Consider the following 22,998-nt stretch of genomic DNA (forward strand, 5'->3'; position numbering starts at 1 on the left):
CATGAACCATACTGAAAATGGCAATGTTTCAGAAGCATTTGATTGCTTGTATTAATTGGACAGGAAAAAATTATGCAGAGATTGAAGCAACAGGACAAGTGACAGAAGTACCAGTGGGAAAACTGAATAAGTAAAGAATATTTAAACATCCATTCTAAAACATGTGATATAAAATCATACAACAATGTGTGTTTATTGACTTTGAAGACGATGGAGATTGAGCATTGAAGACAAAGTTACAATAACAGATGAAATCATGACTAGATACACAGGGGAAAGCATTAACAAGATTTGTCTTTTTCTCCTCACATTTACAGGTAAACTAAACAAGCAAACAATTCACTCAAAACAAAGATAAAATATTGGGAAGGGAGAAGGTTAAAATTTTAAACACTGCCATACTTTTCTTCCCTGGTGGTTCAGAGGTTAAAAAAATCTGCATGCAATGTGAGAGACCTGGGTTTAATCCTTGGATTGGGAAGATCCCCTGGAGAAGGGAAGGGCAACCCACTCCAGTATTCTTGTCTGGAGGAGAACATGGACAGAGGAGCTGGGCAAGCTACTGTTCATAGTGTTGCAAAGAATTATAAACAACTGAAGCAACTTGGCACACATCCACACATTTCAACCAATGCCTAAATGAAATTATTTGAATTAAATCTCATGAAAGGAAGGGAAATAAAATATTCAATTCCAGTGAAGTGAAGTGAAAGTTGCTCAGTCATGTCAGACTCTTTGCGACCCCATGGACTATATAGTCCATGGAATTCAGATCGAACCCAGGTCTCCCGCATTGCAGGCGAGTTCTTTACTAGCTGAGTCACAGGGAAAGCCCATAAGTTAAAGTGAAGATTCAATTCAACTCAATTAAAGTTCAATTCCAGTAAACAAGTTTTAAATTACAGGACAAGAACCTGTCTGAGACAAACATATTACAAGAGTCACACTGAAAATGGCAATATTTCAGAGGTATGTTATCACTAGCTTTAACTTGACAGGAAGAAAACATCTGCAGAGATTGCAACTCTAGGATGAAGTGTAGAAGTACCAAAGGGGAAAATTGAATAACAACAGAATATGTCAAAGAAATGAGACAATAATCATGCAGTTGGATTCTTTACCAACTGAGCCACAAGGGAAGCTCAAGACTACTGCAGTGGATAACCTATCCCCTCTCCAGCAGACCCAGAAATCGAGCTGGGGTCTCCTGCATTGCCAGAGTATTCTTTACCAGCTGAGCTATGAGGGAAGCCCGAGAGATATATAAACAACTGAAAATTTCCTGGAATATATATCTCCTAAAAACACTAAATGAAGTTTGGGTTGCCAAGAAAATCATTGTGGCATTCAAAGTGCAAAACAAAAAATCAAATAAAAAGCAAAAAAATTACCATTATTGGAAGAAAAAAGATCCAAGAGTAACTTTGGAAATATTGTTATGCCTGGGAATGCTAGGGTAATGTATCTGGGTACAATGGAAGAATGTGTGTCAAGTTTATCACCAAGAAGTGAAGCAGAATTTACACAGGCTTTGAAGGGATAATGAACAGACAAACTTCATTCAGCCTGTTAGGTGTCTTCTCTCAACTGTGCATATCTGGGGAAGGCTTATTGACCTAAATGTGTGCCCTTAAAAATAGAATATGATGAAGTTCCTGACTAGGGATGTGCCCAGAAGGTAAAAAGGATGGAACCCTGTGCTTTCAGTTTAATGTCCTCTGTCTCTTCAAGTTTTCAGGGGGCCTGTATCAAGTCCTCAGAGACAGACTGAGGAAAACAGAAAATGCTGATATGTGTAGGAAGGAAATGCTGTGGAATGGGGAAAGTGGGAATTGAAATGGCTTTTAGGAGGAGAAACTAAATGGAGAGAACATCCTCTGAATGCTGCTGCTAAGTCACTTCAGTCGTGTCTGACTCTGTGCTACCCCATAGACGGCAGCCCACCAGGCTCCCCCGTCCCTGGGATTCTCCAGGCAAGAACACTGGAGCGGGTTGCCATTTCCTTCTCCAATGCATGAAAGTGAAAAGTGAAAGTGAAGTCGCTCAGTCGTGTCTGACTCAGCGACCCCGTGGACTTCAGCCTACTAGGCTCCTCCAACCATGGGATTTTCCAGGCAAGAGTATTGGAGTGGGGTGCCATTGCCTTCTCCAATCCTCTGAATAAGTCTATAACAAATTTGGAGATATAAGACAGACATCCAGGGGAAGGGCAAGACGGAAACCTATGGATTAAGAGATTGTGAATGGTTAGGTGTGAAGAAATTAGCTATGTAAAAGTCATTCGTGAGTAATAAGCTTTTACTTACCATTTCTTTCCTGAGGTTCTTTAGAAAAACAAAATGGAAAATTTAAGGTCAATTATGGAAGATTGAGAAACAAAATTTATGGCAAATATTGATACATATTTAAAATTATAACTATCAGAGAATATAGACACAAAACATAAACACACACTGTGGACTGTGTGTGACAGCTCATTTTTTAAATATAGTATTCTCCCAAAATAGAATAGAGGTAAATATAAAAGTATTGTCTTAATTGGAGAAAATTATTAAAATACTAGTACTGAAGTTGACCTTTCAAACTGTATTTTATTTATGTTGATAGTCTGATGCATAATTATTCAGTTTATTAACTCTATAAATTTATTTGGGTGCTACTTGATAGTGTTAAATCAATTATTGTGATATCTAAAATGCTAAGAGCCATGAGCATTGTTTAACATCTTGAACCAGTGTTGTCAAGGAAATACAGGGTTTGTAGCCTGGATGATTCTATTCACATGTTTGTCAATAAGTGAATATATAAACTATTGTAATGTAAATTTTTATTTTAGCTAAAGCCTAAGCGAGGCAGGTCTTTCATGTATGAAAATACTTGAGGAAAAGTATGCAAATACTAAATGATGGTGAAAGGTTTGTACAACAAAAGACTGAGCATATATTGGAGAAAACTCACACTTCAGAAACTTAAAACTGGTAAATCTTGAAATATGCCAATACAAACATTTAGTGGACACAAAAGAAATGTCTGCCTAGATTGTATCAAAATGAGGAAATCACAGAAGTACTAATGGGGAAAATGGAATGCCAATTCAGAAGACACACAAAATTTGGGGAGACTAAATAAAGACACATCTTGTAAGTCATTTGTATCATGGTGCTTGGGAACATGGAAATTGATTATTGAAGAAAAAGGTATAAAAACACAGATGAAACCATGCGAGGTTCATAGTGAAATACATTATGAGTCATGTGTTTTCCTTCTTCACACTATCGATCAACAAAGGAAAAGAAATTCATTCATTCAAATTGAGAGTACAAAGTCAGGAAGGGATCAGATCAGAAACTGGAAACACTTCCTTCATTTGCTTTTGGGTTCAAATGGACCACCATTTATTACAATTAAAACCAAAAATTTCAAAAAGTCCACCATACTAATGAGAGGTAACCATTTTCATTCCATATATTCCATTGTGCAGGATTGGAAATAGCCCCATCAGGAGTTAAATTATGAGTTCTGCTAAACAGTATCAGATCCTTGGGTTTGTGTTGTCACTTCTACCTTTCTCAGAAAATTAGTGTGAATTGATATACAAGCAACATATTTAAAAAATGATGAGGAAATATATATGGACTTTTGTACACATGGGCTAATGGATCACTAACCAGTTTTAGCCTTCTACTATACTGCTAAGTTCTATTTCCTCTGAAACAAAGATGTAAATGGAAAACATCAAGAGAATAAAGGAGATAAACATTTAATGTTTGAATTAGTGTTTTCTGAATAAACCTTTTAAATTTGTATTTTGACCCAAAAGAAATTTTGAGGTAAAAGAGGCTGCACAATACTATGGGGCTCCTTTATTACATAAAGCATTTGTATACCTGGAAACAACTGGATAATAAGATCAAGGGGAATGGGAGAGTAGGTTTAGAGCTCACATGTTATCAAGGAATGTCACTGAATCAATAGTCTTTGAAAGAGCAGAAGGTGGAGTAGTTTACTCAACAAATATGGAGTTTTCTGTTCACTTAAGTTTTGGGTCAGTATCAGTCATATAGTTATTGTCCCTTGAACTTGAAAGGTCACAATGATTTGACATCATGGTGATTTACATGAAAACATCTATTGCATGGGAATGATGTGATGATTAGCCTGATATCCCTCATCCCTACAAAAATTAGAATCAAATCAAGACAACTCTCAGGAGACATAAAAAGGAAAACACTGAAGTTTATAGACAAGACTAGGTATATAATGAAAAGCAAGGAATGGGAAAAAGTGAAACTAGGGAAAAACAGATGAAAGAAATTTATATGAAAGTAGTCCATATACAAACAATTGGAGGGGGAAGGGGGGAAGGATGACAGAATGGATGCCAAAGAGATAGAAAGTGAGGGAATGATACAGTCATTTAAATGGTATTGGGAAAAATGTCAGAAATACTTACCAATTTTATTCCCTAAAATATCTGAAAAATAAAATTAAGAGATCCATGTAAATATTGAAAGATACAAACACAAAATAATTCTGTTGTATTCTAAAATTTACATTTACAATTCAGTTAATTAGCATTCAGAAACACACACACACACACACACACACACACACACACATGCACACACCCAAAACACTCATATAGAACATTCATATACACATAAAAGCTCACAGGAATATCAACACCCAGAAGCTCACACATTCACAGTAAGAAACCCTCCTTTTGCAAAATATATTCCCCTGGATTCAGGGCAGGCAAAAATTAAGTCAATTTACTATATTGAGATAGAATTTTAGGAACATAAGTCCTAGAAGTTATCTTTTTAAAAAGTTTTTAGGGGACGATCCTAAGATGGCAGAGGAATAGAATGGGTAGACCACTTTCTCCCCCACAAATTCATCAAAAGAACATTTAAACGCTGAGTAAATTCCACAAAACAACTTCTGAATGCCGGTAGAGGACATCAGGCACCCAGAAAAGCAGCCCATTATCTTCAAAAGAAGGTAGGAAAAATATAAAAGACAAAAAAAGAGACAAAAGAGGTAGGGACGGAGCTCAGTCCCAAGAAAGGTGTCTTAAAAAGAGAGAAGTTTCCAAACACCAGGAAACACTCTCACTGCTGAGTCTGTGGCGAGCCTTGGAAGCACAGAGAGCAACATAATAGGGAAGGAAAATAAGTAAATAATTAAAACCCACAGATTATAAGCCTAACAGTAACTTACCCAGCGGAGAAGCAGAGCAGACGCCTGCATCTGCCACTAGCAAGCGGGGGCTGGGTATGGAGGCTCGGGCTGCATTGCTTAGAGTAAGGATTGGGCCTGAATGCCCCTGAGGGTAATCAGAGCGAACTAATTTGGGCTAGCAAACCAGACTGTGGGATAGCTACCACGCAAAAAGCACTAAGACACCACCAGCCCATGCATAGGACAAAGGGCTGAACAGAACTAGCTGGCTGCAGACCATCCCCCTCTGGTGACAGGCAGCCAGAGCCAGACGGGGGCAATTGCAGCCCCAGAGAGACATTATCTACCAAACTGCAAGCAGGCTTCTTTGCTAACTAAGACTTCTTGGGGTTTTGGACAGTCATCATCCGCCTGAGAAGGTGCGCTGGTTGTACACCCAGAAAACCGAGTGGCAGAGACGGGAGAGGCAAATGATAAGTCGCAGTAACGATGCTCGCCAAACACCTCATCACCCAAGCTGCTCGGAGCTGGGAAGGGCACAAAACGTAGGCCCAAAGGAGTCTGCGCCTCTGAGGACTACCCGAGTGCCTGAACCTGAGAGGCTTAGACCTGGGAGGTGCATGCAGCCCAGGCCGGCCTCAGATGGTTCTGGTGGATCATCCTAGAGTCTGAGCTGTGTGGGCAGGGAGGGTGCACGTGTCGTGAGTGGGGGCAGGCCCAGTGTGGCTGAGACACTGTGAGCATACGCCAGTGTTATTTGTTTGCAGCGTCCATCCCTCCCCACAGCACGACTGAACAAGTGAGCCTAGTGAAAAAAAAGTGTCAACCACCGCCCCCTTGTGTCACGGCGGAAATCAGACACTGAAGAGACCAGCAACAGAAGAAGCTATAACAGAGGGAACCGCCTTAGAAGTGACAGGTGCAATAGATTAAAACGTTGTAGTTAGTACTGACTACATAGGAAGGGGCCTATAGATCTTGAGAAATATAAGCAGAACTATCTGAAAATGAACTGACCCTACACTGTCCAGAACAACACCAGAGAAAGTCCTAGATATATTTTTACTATTTTTATGATGATTCTTTTCCTTTTTTTCCTTTAACTTTTTAAAAATTTTAAGTCCTCTATTACTCCTTTAATTTTCATTTTTATAACCTACTATTACTTTTCAAAAAAAGACTTTTTTTAAAGCAAACTTCATATACATATATATTAATAATATTTGTGACTTTCTTCTTCTTATTATTTTCTTTAATATTGTATTTTTGAAAGTCTAACCTCTACTCTAGAATTTTAATCTTTGCTTTTTGGTATTTGCTATCAATTTTGTACCTTTAAGAACCCAATCTTCAGTACCCATTTTTACTTGGGAGCAAGATTACTGGCTTGACTGCTCTCTCCCCCTTTGGACTCTCCTTTTTCTCCACCAGGTCGCCTCAGTCTCCTCCCTCCCCCTTCTCTTCTCTACCCAACTTTCTGAATCTCTTTGTGTTCCAGACGGTGGAGAACACTTAGGGAACTGATTACTGGCTGGATCTGTCTCTATCCTTTTCATTCCCCCCTTTTATCCTCCTGGCCACCTCTGTCTCCTTCCTCCCTCTTCTCTTCTCTGTATAACTCCATGAACATCTCTGAGCGGTCCAGACTGTGGAGCACACATAAGGAAGTGATTACTGGCTAGCTTGCTCTCTCCTCTTTTGATTCCACCTCATCTCATTCGGGTCACCTCTAACTCCCTCCTCCCTCTTCTCTTCTCCATGTAACTCTGTGAACCTCTCTGGGTGTCCCTCACTGTGGAGAAACTTTTCATCTTTAACCTAAATGTTTTATCAATGGTGCTGTATAGAAGGAGAAGTCTTGAGACTACTGTAAAAATAAGACTGAAAACCAGAAGCAGGAGGCTTAAGTCCAAATCCTGAGAACATCAGAGAACTCCTGAATCCAGGGAACATTAAGTGATAGGAGCTCATCAAATGCCTCCATACCTACACTGAAACCAAGCACCACCCAAGGGCCAACAAGTTCCAGAGCAAGACATACCATGCAAATTCTCCAACAACACAGCAACACAGCCCTGAGCTTCAATATACAGGCTGCCCAAAGTTACTCCAAATCCATTGACATCTCATAACTCATTACTAGACACTTCATTGCACTCCAGAGAGAAGAAGTCCAGCTCCACCCACCAGAACACTGACACAAGCTTCCCCAACCAAGAAACCTTGACAAGCCACAGATACAAACCTACCCACAGTGAGGAAACTCCATAATAAAGAGAACTCCACAAACTGCCAGAATGCAGAAAGGCCACCCCAAACTCAGCAATATAAACAAGATGAAGAGATAGAGGATTACCCAGCAGGTAAAGGAACAGGATAAATGCCCACCAAACCAAACCTAAGAGGAAGAGATAGGGAATCTACCTGATAAAGAATTCCAAAAAATGATAGTGAAATTGATACAAAATCTTGAAATAAAAATGGAATCACAGATAAATAGCCTGGAGGTAAGGATTGAGAAAATGCAAGAAAGGTTTAACAAGAACCTAGAATAAATAAAAAAGAGTCAATATATAATGAATAATGCAATAAATGAGATACAAAACACTCTGGAGGCAGCAAATAGTAGAATAACAGAGGCAGAAGATAGGATTAGTGAAGTAGAAGATAGGATTAGTGAAGTAGAAGAGAGAAGAAATAAATGAATCAGAGAGGAAAAAATAAAAACGAATTAAAAGAAATGAGGAAAATCAAAGAGACCTTCAGGACAGTGTTATACACTCCAACATTCAAATCATAGGAGTCCCAGAAAAAGAAGACAAGAAGAAAGACCATGAGAAAATACTTGAGGAGATAATATTTGAAAACTTCCCTAAAATGGGGAAGGAAATAATCACCCAAGTCCAAGAAACCCAGAGAGTCCCAAACAGGATAAACCCAAGGTGAAACACCTCAAGACACATATTAATCAAATTAACAAAGATCAAACACAAAGAACAAATATTAAAAGCAGCAAGGGAAAAACAACAAATAACACACAAGGGGATTCCCATAAGGATAACAGCTGATCTTTCAATAGAAACTCATCAGGTCAGGAGGGAATGGCAAGACATTCTTAACGTGATGAAAGAAAATAACCTACAGCCCAGATTATTGTACCCAGCAAGGATCTCATTCAAATGTGAAGGAGAAATCAAAAGCTTTACAGACTAGCAAAAGCTGAGAGAATTCAGCACCACCATACCAGCTCTCCAACAAATGCTAAAGGATCTTCTCTAGACAGGAGACACAAAAAGGGTGTATAAACTGGAACCCAAAACAATAAAGTAAATGGCAACGGGATCATACTTATCAATAATTACCTTAAACATAAATGGGTTGAATGCCCCAACCAAAAGACAAAGACTGGCTGAATGGATACAAAAACAACACCCATATATATGTTGTCTACAAGAGACTCACCTCAAAACAGGGGACACATACAGACTGGAAGTGAAAGGCTGGAAAAAGATTTTCCATGCAAATAGAGATCAAAAGAAAGCAGGAGTAGCAATACTCATATCAGATAAAATAGACTTTAAGACAAAGGCTATAAAAAGAGACAAAGAAGGACAATACATACTGATCAAAGGATCAATCCAAGAAGAAGATATAAAAATTATAAATATATATGCACCCAACATAGGAGCACCACAATATGTAAGACATATGGAAAATTCTGAAAGAGATGGGAATACCAGACCACCTGATCTGCCTCTGGAGAAATTTCTATGCAGGTCAGGAAGCAACAGTTAGAACTGAACATGGAACAACAGACTGGTTCCAAATAGGAAAAGGAGTACGTCAAAGCTGTATATTGTGACCCTGTTTATTTAACTTATATGCAGAGAATGTCATGAGAAATGCTGGACTTGAAGAAACACAAGCTGGAATCAAGATTGCCTGGAGAAATATCAATAACCTTAGATATACAGATGACACCACCCTTATGGAAGAAAGTGAAGAGAAACTCAAAAGCCTCTTGATGAAAGTCAAAGTGGAGAGTGAAAAAGTTGGCTTAAAGCTCAACATTCAGAAAACGAAGATCCTGGCATCCGGTCCCATCACTTCATGGGAAATAGATGGGGAAACACTGTCAGACTTTATTTTTCTGGGCTCCAAAATCACTACAGATGGTGATTGCAGCCATGAAATTAAAAGATGCTTACTCCTTGGAAGGAATGTTATGACCAACCTAGATAGCATATTGAAAAGCAGAGACATTACTTTGCCAACAAATGTTCATCTAGTCAAGGCTATGGTTTTTCCTGTGGTCATGTATGGATGTGAGAGTTGCACTGTGAAGAAGGCTGAGCGCTGAAGAATTGATGCTTTTGAACTGTGGTGTTGGAGAAGATTCTTGAGAGTCCCTTGGACTGCAAGGAGATCCAACCAGTCCTTTCTGAAGGAGATCATCCCTGGGATTTCTTTGGAAGGAATGATGCTGAAGCTGAAACTCCAGTACTTTGGCCACCTCATGCAAAGAGTTGACTCACTGGAAAAGACTCTGATGCTGGGAGGGATTAGGGGCAAGAGGAGAAGGGGACAACAAAGGGTGAGATGGCTGGATGGCATCACTGACTCAATGGATGTGAGTCTGAGTGAACTCCGGGAGTTGGTGATGGACAGGGAGGCCTGGAGTGCTGCGATTCATGGAGTCACAAAGAGTCGGAAACGACTGAGTGACTGATCTGATCTGATTAGCCAGACTCATCAAAAAGCAAAGGGAGAAAAATCAAATCAATAAAATTAGAAATGAAAATGGAGAGATCACAACAGACAACACACAAATACAAAGCATCATAAGACTACTATTAGCAATTATATGCCAATAAAATGGACAACGTAGAAGAAATGGACAAATTCTTAGAAAATTGCAACTTTCCAAAACTGGACCAGGAAGAAATAGAAAATCTTAACAGACTCATCACAAGCACGGAAATTGAAACTGTAATCAGAAATCTTCCAGCAAACAAAGCCCAGGTCCAGACGGCTTCACAGCTGAATTCTACCAAAAATTTAGAAAGGAGCTAACACCTATCCTACTCAAACTCTTCCAGAAAATTGCAGAGGAAACTAAACCTCCAAACTCATTCTATGAGGCCACCATTACCCTAATACCAAAACCTGACAAAGATGCCACAAAAAAGGAAAACTACAGGCCAATATCACTGATGAACATAGATGCAAAAATCCTTAACAAAATTCTAGCAATCAGAATCCAACAACACATTAAAAAGATCATACACCATGACCAAGTGGTCTTTATCCAGGGATGCAAGGATTCTTCAATATCTGCAAATAAATCAATGTAATACACCACATTAACAAATTGAAAAATAAAACCCATATGATTATCTCAATAGATGCAGAGAAAGCCTTTGACAAAATTCAAGATCCATATATGACAAAAACTCTCCAGAAAGCAGGAATAGAAGAAACATACCTCAACATAATAGAAGCTATATATGACAAACCCACAGCAAACATTATCCTCAATGGTGAAAAATTGAAAGCATTTCCCCTAAGGTCAGGAACAAGACAAGGGTGCCCATTTTCACCATTACTACTCAACATAGTTTTGGAAGTTTTGGCCACAGCAATCAGAGCAGAAAAAGAAATAAAACGAATCCATATTGGAAAAGAAGAAAACTCTCACTGTTTGCAGATGACATGATCCTCTACATAGAAAACCCTAAAGACTCCACCAGAAAATTACTAGAGCTAATCAATGACTATAGTAAAGTTGCAGGATATAAAATCAACACACAGAAATCCCTAGCATTCCTATACACCAATAATGAGAGAATAGAAAGAGAAATTAAGGAAACAATCCCATTTACCATTGCAACGAAAATAATAAAATACTTAGGAATATATCTACCTAAAGAAACTAAAGACCTATATATAGAAAACTATAAAACACTGGTGAAAGAAATCAAAGAGGACACTAACAGATGGAGAAATATACCATGTTCATGGATTGGAAGAATCAATATAGTGAAAATGAGTATACTACCCAAAGCAATTTATAGACTCAATGCAATCCCTGTCAAGCTACCAATGGTATTCTTCACAGAGCTAGAACAAATAATTTCACAATTTGTATGGTAAAATCAAAAAACCTTGAATAGCCAAAGCAATCTTGAGAAAGAAGAATGGAACTGGAGGAATCAACCTGCCTGACTTCAGGCTCTATTACAAAGCCACAGTCATCAAGACAGTATGGTACTGGCACAAAGACAGAAATATTGATCAATGGAACAAAATAGAAAGCCCAGAGATAAACCCACGCACCTATGGATACCTTATCTTTGACAAAGGAGGCAAGAATATACAGTGGAGAAGACAATCTCTTTAACAAGTGGTGCTGGGAAAACTGGTCAACCACTTGTAAAAGAATGAAACTAGAACACTTTCTAACACCATACACAAAAATAAACTCAAAATGGAATAAAGATCTAAACATAAGACCAGAAACTATAAAACCCTTAAGGGAGAACATAGGCAAAACACTCTCCAACATAAATCACAGCAGGATCCTCTATGACCCACCTCCCAGAATATTGGAAAAAAAAGCAAAAATAAACAAATTGGATCTAATTAAAATTAAAAGCTTCTGCACAACAAAAGAAACTGTAAGCAAGGTGAAGAGACAGCCTTCAGAATGGGAGAAAATAATAGCAAATGAAGCAACTGACAAACAAATAATCTCAAAAATATACAAGCAACTCCTTCAGCTCAATTCCAGAAAAATAAATGACCCAATTAAAAAATGGGCCAAATAACTAAATAGACATTTCTCCAAAGAAGACATACAGATGGCTAACAAACACATGAAAAGATGCTCAACATCACTCATTATAGAGAAATGCAAATCAAAACCGCAATGAGGTACCATTTCACGTCAGTCAGAATGGCTGTGATCCAAAAGTCTACAAGCAATAAATGCTGGAGAGGTTGTGGAGAAAAGGGAACCCTTTTACACTGGTGGTGGGAATGCAAACTAGTACAGCCACTATGGAGAACAGTGTGGAGATTCCTTAAAAAACTGTAAATAAAATTGCCTTATGACCCAGCAATCCCTCTGCTGGGCATACACACTGAGGAAACCAGAAGGGAAAGAGACACGTGTACCCCAATGTTCATCACAGCACTGTATATAAATAGCTAGGACATGGAAGCAACCTAGATGTCCATCAGCAGATGAATGGATAAGAAAGCAGTGGTACATATACACATGGAGTTTTACTCAGCCATTAAAAATAATGCATTTGAATCAGTTCTACTGAGGTGGATGAAACTGGAGCCTATTATACAGAGTGAAGTAAGCCAGAAAGAAAAACACCAATACAGTATACTAACGCATATATATGGAATTTAGAAAGATGGTAACGATAACCCTGTATGCGAGACAGCAAAAGAGACACAGATGTATAGAACAGTCTTTTGGACTCTGTAGGAGAAGGTTGGGGGATGATTTGGGAGAATGGCATTGAAACATGTATAATATCATATAAGAAACAAATCACCAGTCCAGGTTTGATGCAGGATACAGGATACTTGGGGCTGGTGCACTGGGATGACCCAGAGGGATGGTATGGGGAGGGAGGTAGGAAGGGGGTTCAGGATTGAGAACACGTTTACACCCGTGGTGGATCATGTTGATGTAAGGCAAAACCAATACAATATTGTAAAGTAATTACCTCTAATTAAAATAAATAAATTTAAAAAAAAGAAAAAAAAATTTAAAGGAAATCCGTCCTGAATATTAATTAGAAGGACAGATGGTGAGGCTGAAGCTCTAATATTTTGGCTGCCTGATGCAAAGAACCAACTCATTTGAAAAGACCCTGATGCTGGAAAAGATTGAAGATAGGAAGAGAAGGGGACGACAGAGGATGAGATGCGACGACATGATGCAATAACATGTCACTGATGTGATGACATGAGTTTGAGTAGGCTCTGGGAGTTGGTGATGGAGAGGGAAGCCTGGCGTGCTGAATTTGTAAAGAGTCAGATAGGACTGAGTGACTGAACTGAACTGAGCATTATTTCTACTAACTGTTTAAGGTTTTGAATAATGTGAATTTGTGTTTAATCAAATTAAATCACTATTCTAATAACTTTATTTCAACATTAATTATATTTTATAATATGTCAGCTAAATGATAGCTTCCAAGATTTTTAGATAATTTAAAATCTTGGACTGATATTAAATTGAATAAATTAATGGATATTCATTAAATGCCAGATCATTTCTAAGTAAAATGGAATACTCACTGAACCATTAATTACTAAGTATAACTGTAAGTTTATATGCTTTTTATCTCTTATTTTTTGATGGCATGGAGAATCTATATTTGGGGTGTTTTTTGAATGTTTCATATTTTTCCACTTTGAAAACCTGTACTATAAAGACTATATAGGAAATAGGAAGTTACAGAGGTTCAGTAAAAGAGAGTTTTATTCAATAAAAAAAGTTTTTAATCACTTTTGACGTTAGTTAGGCATTCATTGTTCACTTTGTAATATATGATAGGGTATTTGGAAACTAACATATATGTGAGGAATCAAGGTAGCTTTGTTCAATAACTAGGTACAAATATTGAATTACAAGTTTAAAAGCATTCTAGAGATTACTCTTCATTATGAACTATGTGCCTCTAATCACATTTATGTCAAGCAAGGAATACATCACCTTTATTTGGGACATTTCTATTTTGATCTGCACCTAAATGAAGCACGTGTGATTTATATCCAGTGCCTGTAAGAAAAATACAACATTCAATGCCAGTGAAGCAAGAATTACCACTTTTGCAAGAAACTATTCCAAGAATGATAGTTTTTAAATAATACTTTTTACATATTTCTGTATCTGGGAAGGCTAGGGTAAAGTATTTGGGCACAGGGGAAGAATGAGTGTCAAACTCATGGATCAAGAAATAAAGCAGAATGCTTACATGCCTTGAAGGGACAATGAGAGACAAACTTCACTGAGCACATTAGGCATCTTCTTCTCTATCTCTTCAGATTTGGGGAAGTCTTGTCACAATAAACATGGTCCCTAGATACAGGCATTTTACAGAGGTCCTAACAAGGGATGTGTCCTTGGAGAGAAACAGAATGGAACTCAGTGCCTTTTAACATAATATCCTTCACATACTCTTTATAGTGAGCCTATAACATGTCTGGATAACAGGAACAAGCTAATGTTTACAGGAAAGAAGGATACAGATTGGAAAATAGAATGCATTTTAGATGGGGGAACTAAATAGAGAGACTCTGTATGGGGAAGCCAATAATTCAACTGGGAGACACAAAGTCAGACATCCAGGACGAGCACAATACAATGGAAAGCATCTGGATTAAGAGGTGGGGCCTCAAGAAATCAGTCATGTTAGAGAGGTTTTTGAGAAGTTTTGGAATACTTACTATTTTGATCTTGAACTTCTATAGAAAAATAAAGTGAAATTTTAAGGTCAGTATCATGGGAATGGCACACTAAGAAAGAAACTGTATTAAAAAATTCATATTTAAATTCATTTTGATATGAATGCAAAACACAAAAACAAAACCAAATACACAGTGTGGATGAATAGCCATTTTGGCAAGGGGCTATTCTTCCAGAAGATTACAGTGTTAAGCAGGAAAAGTAGTGTCTTAATGGGATAAAAGCATTAAAATGATACTTCTGAGGTTTACTTTGAAACATGTTCTTTTCGTAACATAAATCACACACTACTATACATATGGTTATTGTAGTACAAACCACTTCTGTCCTGCTACAACTGTAAAGAGATAGTTTGGAAAGTTCTATTTCCCCTGGAACAAAATGTAAATGAAAACATCAAGTGGATACTTGAGGCAAAACTTTAGGCTTTGACTTAATGTTCTATGAAAAACTCTTTTAAATTTCTTTTTTTTAAATATAAATTAATTTATTTTGATTGGAGGTTAATTACTTTACAATATTGTATTGGTTTTGCCATATATCAACATGAATCTGCCACAGGTATAAACTCTTTTAAATTTCTGGCGAGTTCCTTCTCAATTCATTAACATAACATTTCATTATTGAGTGATATGGTATTAGGTGACATTTTGTTAACAGGTGACGTTATCATAAACACATTGAGAAAATGTGCAGTTTGTAGACCTAATAATTTAGAAATTATAAAAAAAAACACACAATATTTGGTAGAATACATCTATACCAAGAACAGCTAGGTCGTGTGGTCAATGTGAATGTGAGGTTAAGCTTAGGGCTCACATTGGCCAAGGAATGTCATCTGAAACTCTAGTCTTTTAAAGAGCAGAAAGTGGACAAAATTTGCTCAGGAAATGTGGAGTTATCTGCTTACTTAAGTTTTGTCTCAAAGTCCGTCACATAGCTATTATCCCTGGAATTTGAAATGTCACGGAGATTCTACATCTGTGGTCACTTGCAGGAAAATTTATTTAGAATTGAAAGAATGTAGTGATCACGTGATATCACTTATCCCTACAAATATAACCAAAGCTAGTCAATTCTCTGAAGACAGAAAAGGAAGAAATGAAGAAAAAGACCTAATGTTTAGAGAGAAGAAAAGATAATGTTAAAAAAAAAAAAAGCGAGTAATGAGAAGGGATGGAATTAGGGAAAAGAGATAAACGGAATTAATATGGGGGTAGTCCATATCCAAAAGGTTGGAGATGGGAGAGGGAAAAGATGAGCATGGTGGATTGATACATGGAAAGAAAGGCAGGGAGTTATGAGCAATCATTTAAAGGGTATCAGGGCAAAGGATGTTAGAAACACTTATTAAATACTTTTCCATGATCATTTAAAAAATAAAATGAAGAGTCCAGGTAAATATGAAAAGAAATAAAAATAAATTAATCTTATTGACTATTTTGAAATTATAAATATTTTTTTAATTATTTACACTCACACAAAACAGGAAAACACCTATGGAATATGCATACACACTCAGGGGCATAAGCATATGTTCACACACACATAGACAAAGAAGCTCACACATTCTCAGTGACCAAACCCTCTCTTTTGCTCAATAATATATTCTAGAAATAGAGAGTGGCATAATATGAGTCGTTTAAGAACACTGAGAGGTAATTTTAGGAATGTTGTTTTTGGAATTTACCTTTTACAAAAGCTTATAATCACTTTTGACATTAGTTAGATTTTCATTTTCAGTTTGTAAGATATAAGTTATTTGGATGTTAGCACACATGTTGAGAGAACACAGTAGTTTTGGTCCATAAACTTGATACAAATACTTAATTGCAGGATTGGAAAAAAATTCTTCCAGGATTTACTGGGTGTCTCTATTCACATTTATGTCACCAGTGAACATACCTACTTGCCTTATGTGGTTTCTGTTCTGACCCTCTCCTAAATGATACATATTTGATTTAAATTCAGTGATATAAGAAACATAAAATAATCAATACCAGTGAAGCAAGTTATAAATTATAGAATATGAAAGTAACTTAGATTAATGCATTACACAACAGCCACACTGAAAATGACAGTAATTCCCAAATATGTGTATACTAGCATTAAATGGATAGGAAATAAATGTTAGCAGATTTTGCAACAACAAGACAAATCACAGAAGGATAAATGTGGAAAACTGAAAAAAAAATAGTCCATATAGTAAACATCCATCATAAAGACAGAAAGATGAGACAAAATCATACAAGAATGTGTGCATATTGACTTTGAAAAAGATGGAGATTGAGCATTGATGACAAAGGTACAATAAGAGATGAAACCATGTCTAGATCCACAGGGAAATACATTAATGAAATTTGCCTTTTTTCACCTAACATTTAGTAACAGAGTCAAAGGAATTAATAAACAATTCACAAAATGAAGTAACATGACAGGAAGGGAGGAGGACAAAATTTTCAGACACAGCCTTGGTTTTCTTTGTGTTCTAAATTGACACACACTTCTGAGCATTTAACCATGTGTTTCAAAGGACATCTCACCAATTAGGGGATAATGTCATTGTACTTTTATAAATACCTGGTTTCCAAATGAATAAGAATGAAAATGACACCACAAAGTGGGGGGTCAACCCTCTGTCTCAAATAAATGTCATTACATTCATCCGTCTTGCATTGGGTCAACCTCCTTTTCCCAAATTCAATGAAAACAGACAGAAACTGAACTAGAGGAGAGGTACTTGAAAAGGATATTGAAGACCAGGAAAAGGATACTGAAGAACAGAGTAAAGACATCCATCTGTCCACAATCCACTTGTATAAGAAGTTAAGTCAAGCTTCATTGTTATTTAATAGCTAATTGTGTCCGACTTGTTTGTGACCCCATGACTGTAGTGCACCAGGTTCCTCTGTTCATGGGATTTCCCAGGCAAGAATATTGGAATGAGTTGCCTTTTCCTTCTCCAGGGGATCTTCCTGACCCAGGGATTGGATCTGCATCTCCTACATTGGCAGGCAAACTCTTTACCACTGAGCTAGCAGGTAAGCCTCCAATTCAAGACTACAACATACATAATTTTGATAAAGATCTAAATTAAATTATCTTTGAAATAATAAAGTCACTAAAAACTTCCATTAAAAGATGTTAATATTTTAAGGATTATATCATGCTGCAGGAAAAAAAAATATTTGGCAACTTACTAGGGCAATATTTCTTAGATTCCCATGTTGAGAACCAAGAGAAGAATGTAAACAAGTGGATATTTCCTGGGATGTATATTTCTTCTCAAAACACTAAACAGAATTCAGGTTACTAAGACCATTAAAGTGTCATTCAAATTGTAAAGCAACAAACAAATAGAAAGGAAGAGAGTACTATAGTTTGAAGAAACAATTGCAAGAATAACATTGGAAATACTATTATACCTGGAAATGTATTCAGGCACCGTGGAAGAATGAGTGTTGTTTATGGATCAAGAAATGAAAGCAGAATTTACACAGGCTTTGAAGGAACAATGAATAGGTAAACTTCATCAGCCTGTTAGCAATCTTCTCTGATCTCTGTGGGCTTCAGGAAATATCATTGACCTACGTGTGGGCCCAAGATATTGGAACTGAGATGCGTCCTCACAGATAAACAGGATGGAATCCGGTTCCTTACAATCTGATATTCTTTATGTCATTATCTTTTAAGTAAGCCTATAGCAAGCTGAAGAATTGATACTTTTGAACTGTGATGTTGGAGAGGACTCTTGAGAGCCCCTTGGACTGCAAGGAGATCCAACCAGTCCATTCTGAAGGAGATCAGTCCTGGGTGTTCTTTGGAGTGATGCTAAAGCTGAAACTCCAGTACTTTGGCCACCTCATGCGAAGAGTTGACTCATTGGAAAAGACTCTGATGCTAGGAGGGATTGGGAGCAGGAGGAGAAGGGGACGACAGAGGATGAGATGGCTGGATGGCATCACCGACTCGATGGACGTGAGTTTGAGTAAGCTCCGGGAGATGGTGATGGACAGGGAGGCCTGGTGTGCTGTGATTCATGGGATCGCAAAGAGTTGGACACGACTGAGTGACTGAACTGAACTCAACTGAACTGATGGCAAGTTGCTAAAAATAGATAAAAAAATTAAATAGAAAGAAAATGATATAGAAAGGAAAAGGAATTGAAATAGATTTTAGAAGGGGAAATTAATGAAGTGAATTCTCTATGGGGAAATCTCTAAGTAACAATTGGAGAGGTAAGGATAGACATTCAGAAACAGGGCCATAGAAAGAAAGCATGTGCATTATGAGAGTGGGAATGTCAAGCCTCAAGAAAACACTCATGTAAATGAAGTTTGTGAGAAACAAATTTTAGGATACTTACCATTTTTCGTCTGGGGTCCTTTAGAAAGATAAAATGGGAAATTTAAGGGCAATATCATGGAAATGGTACACCAAGACACAAAATTTATTATAAAATTGATATTTAAATTTTAAGTATCCAAATGCATATGTGCACACACGCACACACACACAGTGGGTGAGAGCTCACTTGGTTAAGAGACTATTCTCCAGAGGGGAATAAAGATAAAAAATAAAAGTATTGTAGTAATTGTGAAAAATTTAAAATAATAATTCTAAAGTTTTCAGTTAAAGAAATGTTCTTTACCTATATTGAATGTATTGTTATTATTTGGCTTACTAGCTCTAATAAACACCTGTGTTTTTACTACATAGATGCAGTCATCTTCATTACTGCTATACCTAAGAGATATTGAAACAATAGGACAAATCACAGAATGTGGGAAATTGAGTAACAAATGAATACGTCACACAACCATTGAAAAGACAAAAAGATGAGACAGATTATAGAAGAATATTAGTATCCTGACTTTGAGGAAGATAATGATTGAGCATTGAAGACAAACATTCAATGACAGATGAAACTACGACTCAATACCCCGGTCATAGTACATTACGTAATAATGTACCCAATTCATTAACAAGATCTTCCCTTTTTTTTGCCTATCAGTTACTGACAGTCAAAAGAGAAATACAAAATTCACCCCCAAAGAAGTAACATCTCAGGAATGGAAGAGGACTAACTTTTCAAACACTGCCGTTGTCTTCTGTGGGGCCTAACCAATACACATTTCTGAAAATCAGAATCATGAGATTCAAAGCCCATTTCACCACTTAGAGGGAAATACAGTCTTTCTTGGTGGTTCAGATGGTAAAGAATCTGCCTGCAATGCGAGAGACCTATGTTCCATCCCTGGGTCAATAAGATCCCCTGGAGAAGGGAACGGCTACACACTCCAGCATTCTTGCCTGGAGAATTCCATGGACAGAGGAGTCTGGTGGGCTACAGTCCATGGGGTGACAAAGAGCAGGACATGATGAGCAACTAACACTTGCACTTTTCACTTTTTTCATGTTGTACTTCCATATATGCCCGGGTTCCAAAAAGAGTAAGATTGAAAATGACACCATGCAAAGAGGTGTCAGTGATAAAAGTGATATTTGCCCTCAGTGATAAAAGTCATATTAATAATTGGTCTTGCTTTACTCCATTGTCCTTTTTAAGAACATGCAGAAAACAAAGAAAACTCAATTGCAAGAGAGGTACTTGAAAAGACATGAGGAGAGACCGAGTCCCTCTGTCCATAGATCTACCTGTAAGAGTAGTCATTTGTCTCCTGTCAAATACGTTTATTTGATATTACTGAGTTGAATTTTCTTTGAAATAAAAATTGTCACTGAAAACTGTCATTAAAGGATACCAAAATTATTAAAATTTTATCCACTTTTAGAAAAAAATTCTCAGTGACTTCCCAGGACAATGGTTTCGTTATCTTTTACATCAAAAATTGAGACTTGAAAGAGAATACAAACACGTGAACATTTCCTGAGACACAAATATATTGGAGATCTTAAATTCATAAGTGCCTGGATAAGATACTCAAGCTCAGTGGAAGAATGTGCCTCAAGTTTATGGATGAAGGAAGAATATCAGAATACATACAGACTTTGAAGGGACAAAGCAATTGCATTCTGTAGGCAGTTTTGCTCAACTCTGCCTGTTTGGGAAAGTCTCATTCGCTTAAATGTGGACTGGTGAAATTGGAATGTGATAGAGTTGCTATCTAGGGAGGTGTCCTTGGAGACACACAAAGTGGAGTCCTAATCTAATGCTCTTCATCTTATCAACTTTTCTGTGAGCCTTATTATAACAAACCACTAAAAATAATAGAAAAAATAAAGACAACATTAATAGGAAATAAATGATAAAGAATAAAAAAAAAGAAATTGAAATAGATTCTAGGTTGAGAAAATAAATGGAGAGAACTTCCTATGGGGAAGTCTATAAATAAAATCTGCAACTGCAAAGGTACACATCCAGAAGGGCAAGACAAGGAAAAGAAAAGCATTAAGTCTGGAAAGATAAGGCTTCAAGCAATTCAGTCATGTAATAGGGATTTGTGAATAACAAGTTTTTAAAATACTTACTGTTTGTTTTCTGAGGTTCTTCAAAAAGATAAAATGAAAAATTTAAGGTCAATATCATGAAAATGGAAAACCAAGAAACAAAATTTATTATAAAATTTATATATAAATTTATAACTATCTGAATGCAGATACACAGACACACACGATACACATAGGGGATGACATCTCACATTTTCAATAGAGGAATAGGAGGAAAAAACAAATCATCTTAAGAAAAAACTATTAAAAGAATAGTTTTGAAGTTTATATTTGAAAAATATTCTTGGGCATCCCTAGTGCCTAGTGCCTCTGTGGTAAAGAATCTGCCTGCCAATGCAGGAGACATGGGTTCAATCCCTGGCCCAGGAAGATCCCAGATACCACAGAGCAACTAAGCCCATGTGTCACAACTATTGAGCCTGTGCTCTGGAATTCGGGAACCACAGCTACTGAGCCCACGTGCCACAACTACTGAAGCTTGCACACTCTAGAGCTTGTGTTCTGCCCACAACAGAGAGAAGTCACTGCAATGAAAAACACACGCACCACAACTAGAGAGTAGCCTCTGCTCTCTACAACTAGAGAAAAGCCCGCACAATGATGAAGATCCAGCACAGCCAAAATCTAACTAAATAAAATTATACATATATATATATATATATGTATATATATATTCTTTGGCTTTTTTGCTGTTTTGTCATAAGTGGTTTATTATTAGGGTTATTAGCTTTATTTATTATTTATTACATATTTATTTATTATTATTAATTATTTTTCATTAGGGTTTTAACCTAATGATAGGGTTTCTAGCTCTAATAAATTCTTTGGGTTGTTGCATAATAGATGGTGTCCACTTCATTATTATAATACATAAGATGCCTTTAAAGACATGAACATTAACTTAACATTTGGCCAATGCTGCAAAATAAATGCAGGATTTGTTTCCTGGGTAATTCTATTCAGATTTTATCAACTGATGAATACATAAACTTTTGTAATAGAAATTTCTATTTTAAATAATACATAAGTGAAATACTTCTTAATGGAATTACATGAAAGAAGAAATGTAAGTACCAAATGACAGTGAAAGCGGTTACAAAGAAAATGACTGAACACATATTGGGGAAAATTCATACTTCAGAATCTTGAAAATGCAGACTTTTGAAATGTATAACTGCTAAAATTTAGTTGACCCAAAAGAAGTCTCTGCCTAGATTATATCAAGAAAATAAATCACAGAAGTAGTAATGAGGGAAATCGAATAACAAAGGCAGAAGGCAGGCTTCCTTTGGAAAGACAATAACAAGACAAACCATATGCACCTGCATGATGTAAGTCACAAGCATGATGGTGTTGAGGAAGATGATAACTGAGTGCCGAAGATAAGGTTATGAGAAACACATGAGAGTACACTTAGGTTCACACTGAAATATGCTATGAGACATGCCTTTTTCCATCTTCAATTTATTAATGGAATATAATAAAGTATATAATATATAAATAAAGGAAATAATGTATAATATACCTTTAAAACAGGAAGAAAATGGTAGAAAGGGAGGGAGGAGGTCAAATATTTTTTTAATGCTTCCTTGGTTTTCTCTTAGATTCCAACTGAGACATTTTTGAGAATTCAAACCATATGATTTATGTCCATCTCAATAAAGAGAAGTCATGTAATTTAAAGTTCATACACTCATTTCCCAAATGGATATACGATGGGAAACAGCCCCATAAGAAGAGGCATTTTAGGAGTTCCTCCAGGTTAAGCAACATCAATCTTTGGTATTGTGTTAGTCCTTCTGACTATATAAAATATATATATATATATATATATATATATATATATATAT

General features: G+C 36.8%; 1 long non-coding RNA gene across 1 annotated transcript; it reads right to left on the reverse strand.

Annotated features, from left to right (window-relative positions):
- Positions 1–2,305: 2,305 nt before the first annotated feature.
- LOC112579986 lies at positions 2,306–21,187 on the reverse strand. Its single transcript, XR_006543189.2, has 6 exons — positions 21,170–21,187; positions 19,044–19,061; positions 14,659–14,676; positions 13,925–13,990; positions 4,454–4,474; positions 2,306–2,324 (listed from the first exon to the last, which is right to left on the reverse strand). It is a non-coding gene; the product is annotated as an uncharacterized LOC112579986 (long non-coding RNA).
- Positions 21,188–22,998: the final 1,811 nt, after the last annotated feature.

This window comes from Bubalus bubalis, chromosome 2 (assembly GCF_019923935.1).
Source record: "Bubalus bubalis isolate 160015118507 breed Murrah chromosome 2, NDDB_SH_1, whole genome shotgun sequence".
Classification (NCBI taxonomy): Eukaryota; Metazoa; Chordata; class Mammalia; order Artiodactyla; family Bovidae; genus Bubalus; species Bubalus bubalis.